This window comes from Acomys russatus, chromosome 22 (genome assembly GCF_903995435.1).
Source record: "Acomys russatus chromosome 22, mAcoRus1.1, whole genome shotgun sequence".
NCBI classification, from domain to species: domain Eukaryota; kingdom Metazoa; phylum Chordata; class Mammalia; order Rodentia; family Muridae; genus Acomys; species Acomys russatus.
Genome location: NC_067158.1, coordinates 37068952 through 37073722, shown reverse-complemented (window position 1 = coordinate 37073722; position 4771 = coordinate 37068952). Strand labels below are relative to the sequence as shown.

Below are 4771 nucleotides of genomic sequence, written 5' to 3'. Positions count from 1 at the left end.
ATTAAGAACACAACCAAATTCTATGGAAGAGACGATAACTGTATCATGGTTTCCCAGTAAAATCGCAGAAATAAATTCACCCTTTTGTATGTTTCTGATCAGCACACAGGCTGTGTCTTGAAGTTATTTTGCAATGCTCCTTATCACCACCAATGCATAGCTCCTCCCAAATAGAATAGCCAATCATTGTTAGTTGACAGATTTGATGGCTGGCTACAGGGGAATTCTCCTACAGCATTGTGTTCCTAAGCATCTGTTCTGTTAATTTGCTGCTGAACAGACCTACAGCCCTTCCCAACTTGAAAACTGTGCTCAATAGAGATATAGTTTAGGAGGGAATTAGAGATTCAATTACTGTAGATGTCTGTATAGAAAGCTGGGGAAGAAGAACAAGACAACCATTTAGGACTCTGGATACCAGCGAAATATGTATGTAGCAGCATTAGATTTTTCTCAGGGAGCTTAGGTGACTTACCAGGACCACTGTTTATATAGGCTTGATCTGGCATCCCCTGGAGTTACCTGCATCATGTATACCTCTCATACTAGCATGCTTTTTCTTCCTCCATTGAGAGATATTGTATAAGAAGGCTGTGTGGCTGTTATGGGCTGCTTCTGAAGCCTATGGATCTTTAAGATACAGAGGTAAATGTCGGATTGTGATATAAGTAGTTATGTTTTGTTCAAGTCATTAGAGCTTTTGATATTTGTATTTCAAGTAAAAACAATTATTTAGAGATATGAAAGTTTATTAAATACTCTCTCCAGAATATGTACTTTAGAAAAAAATTCTATTTTCTTCTTTTCATAAATGTGTATAAGGAAACAATAAATTTTTCCTCCGATAATTTCTACAGGGAAGACAGAACTAACACTCACCTGATTAAATGGTTCTTTATTGAATTTTTAATGTGGATGTTTAGAGTGTGGAAAGAAGTAATGGTATAAAGAAGGGAAATTATTTTAATTGCACCAAGTGCTTCATCTTAAGAGATTATAAAATATAAATGTATAACCCTACAGATTCATCTAAACACCTATGCTTCTAACATCCCTAATCTAAAACAACAAAAACATTTATACTGCTTCCCAAGAAGAAAGGCCATGCCTTTATTTCATTCAGTCCCCTGTGACTACCTAATCTCTCTCCAGGACAAGTTCCATTCACAGAAAGATGCCTCTCTCTAGAAGACTTTCCTTGTTCCTAGCCGACAAGACACACCTCATTTCTCTTCCCTTACCTTGTGGGTTACCTATGTTCCATACTTCACACTATTAAATGTGCAAATTTTTCATTAAAAAATGGAAACATTTTGCACTTAAACCCACTACATCAGTTTCCTGTCCATCCTTCTTCTTCAACATCCAATTTAAAGAAGTATACATCCCCCATTGCTGTCATCATAAATTCCCAAAAAACTTTGGGGCTTAAAATAGCATGAATTATCTTTAAGTTCAGGAGGCGGAAAGGACAACTTCAGTCTTAGGGGATTAAAAATTTATGTGTTGTCAGGCCGGTGCTGTTTGTTGGTGGGGGAGGAGGGGAGGTCCTTGGACAGACTACACATTCTCGTCTTCTCTGATGATAAGGACCACCTGCATTCCATGGTGCATGGTCTGCCCTCCATGTTTAAAACATGTTGCTCTCAACTTGGCTCACACCTTCACATCTGTATTTCTGAGCTTTGACCTCCGGCCTGCCACTATAAAGACCCTTCACTCTACTCGGTTTACCTGGGTAATCTAGAACAATCCTCTCATTCAAGATCTTTAACTTGAACACATCTACAAAATCCCCTTTGCCACATAATGTAGCATATTTGTAGAATAAGATATAGACATCTTTCTGACTCTATTAGTCTATCTGCTTTGTTTGTGTCTATAATAAAATAACTACTGAGAGACAGTAAGTATTTAATATGCATAAATTCCACTATTAAAGAATGTAGAAAATATTTATCATAGTAAGGATGTAGTTTATATAACAAAAATTATAATTCTCAGTTTCTTTAAAATCAACATACTTAAAATCAGATTATGTGTTCAGCTGTTTTATATACATGAATTCTAATACCCTGTTCTCCAGTAAGATATTTATTTCCTTCATAATTCATATTTTGTGAGATGACTTAAAGAAATACAGTATCATTTGTGCAAAGAAATAATTACTTTCACTATAGTGTTGAGTTGAAAATATCTAACACAGTATCTATGTCTTCATCCCTATTGTTATGATCTGATCCAAGCAACCCAGGCTTTATCCTAGAATAACCTCCTTCTACAATAGTCTCCTCATCTTCTCCGGGAATTCCATTCACCATCTAATATCTAGAGTAACTGAGTAATTTTTTAAAGATACTTCCTCATTTTTATTTATGACAAGTATTCCTGATCTCTTCTCATCAAAAGTTCTTGGAGACAATTCCATCAGCTTTAGCCAGACGGAGAATGGAATCACCTGACTCGCCCATCCAGCAAATGGCCCGCAGATAGCAAAGGTTTTAAACTGGCCATTAAACCGGCCTGTAACCCTGTCAACCTCGGTCACATTCATCTGGATGGACGCGTGGTCCTTGGCACCAATGATGCGGTTGCTCGTGGAGCATTTCCGCGGCACGCACAGGTCCACGAACTCGCCAGCGTCGTTCTGCATGTCGAGACCGTGCCTGCTCGCTGCTGATCCAGCCGGAACGCCGAGTAACTGAGTAATTGACAACGGCTAATATATATCCTCCACTTAAACTTTTCAGTGGTTTTCCAAGCTTCAAAGAAGTGAAGCTCTTTCGTGTGCTGAATTCCATCTTCCTCTGTAGCCACTCCTCCTCCCCAAAATACCATCTACTCCTGCATTTCATTTTTAGATAAGCACCTCTCGCAGGACCACACACAGTCTTACACATGTGTGTCATTCATTCTTCGAGAGCCATGGTACCATTCAGCTTCAGCCTCGATAATCTCACTATTACTCAACTGTCAGTCAAACAAAATGTCTCAGACAGGCTTCTTAGAGTGGCCATAATTTTCTCTTGTTGCTCTCCAGAATTCCCTTTCAGCATTAACTGAACTTGTGTCTTAGTTTGCATTGCTAGGCACCTTCTCCCTCCACCATTGTTAAATGTGAGTTCTGTCAATGGAGACATAGTATCTTCTCAGTTTAGCTATGTATACACAGTCCCTACTATGCCCTAGTTTATATTTTTAAATATCTACCACCAAATAAGCATTAAATGACTAAATATACTTATTCAATGTCTATAAACTCCATTCAGGTAGGCTTGATGCTGATGATGTTCTTTACAGCTGACCCACACATAATGCACATATACATTATAGATAAACAATGTTGATAAATAGTTGACAAATGAATAAATGGTATAATGAAATCCAACAGCCTTTACCTTAAAAGCAAAAAGACTTGCATCTGTTCCCAGTGGAAAGATTATTAATTATTTCCCCCCTCTGTCTAATCTTGGGCTTTAGTAAAATGTTTTCCTAAGAAGTTAGGGATGCTACAACGATGATGTTGTGTTGCAGAGTGTACGTGGGATCTCTTGAGAAGCACACTCTAAACTGTAGGATGAATGCAAGGCAGCTGTGTTTGGGGAACAAGAGTTATACAGATGGAACCCAGTAGTTTTACTCTGATAAGAGAGATTCAATGCTTTTTCTGATAATGATGACCTGCCTTTTGATTTCTGCTTGGACAGACACATCTCTCTGTTCTTCACCAGCGTGTAATAGAAATACATGCTTAAAGAACAGCCCCAATGGGAGATATCTAGTACTTGAGTGTTGGCTAAAGCACTGGTAGTATAACTACCATCTTTACCTACTTTAGCATATGCTAAAGAGGACAAAAGTGTTGCAGGATCTCTGTAGTATCCCATCCAGCCCATCAGGATAGGAAAAGAGAACAGAATGTGAAAAGGGACCCTGAAGGAAAACACACACAATTATTTCCTTTCCTGAATCCTTTGTACATTTTTGTTAGTTCTTAGACCACTATGAAAGGAATGCTATGTGACTGCTTTCTAAATCATCTCTCTAGATATGATCTGACTGCTTTGCAGAACATACTTTACAGTACTGTTCTGGAGGTACCTACACCCAAAGCAAATCTGGTGATGCCAATATCATTCTGAATGGTTTTCAGTATCTTGCTTTCATTAGTGGATGACCCAACTTTACCAAGGCCTTCAAGGACTCACCTCTCATATTTCCTTCCATGCCCTCAGTTCTCATTTTTAGATTTCTTATCACTCCCCAAATGATGTGTCACTATGTTTCTTTATTATTATTATTATTATTATTATTATTATTATTATTATTATTATTATCATTTATTCACATTACATCCCAATTGTTATCCCCTTGCTCTTGTCTTCCCATTTTCAAACCTCCCTCCCTCTTCTGCCCTTTTCCCTCCCCTAGACCTCGACAAGGGCCCTCCTCCTCCCCCACTGTCTGGCCTCAGCCTATCACATCTCATCAGGATAGCTTGCAAACCCTTTCTCTGTGTATCCTCAAGGCATCCCTACCAAGCAGAAGGGATCAAATCCTGGGCACCAGACCTCTTGTCAGAGGCAGCTCCCTGCTCCCCTGCCCAAGGTGGAGAATGAGCTGTCCATCAACTACATCTTAACAGGAGGTTCTAGGTTCTCTATATGCATTGCCCTTGGTTGGTGCATCAATTTCTGTAGGACCCCCTGGGTCCAGATCTTCTGTCCTTGATGGTCTCCCTGTGGAACTCCTGACACTTCTTAAGATCAAA

General features: G+C 39.0%; 1 pseudogene; it reads right to left on the bottom strand.

The window, feature by feature from the left end:
• Positions 1-2402: 2402 nt before the first annotated feature.
• Positions 2403-2672, bottom strand: LOC127205806 (40S ribosomal protein S21-like; annotated as a pseudogene).
• Between the last annotated feature and the right edge of the window lie 2099 nt (positions 2673-4771).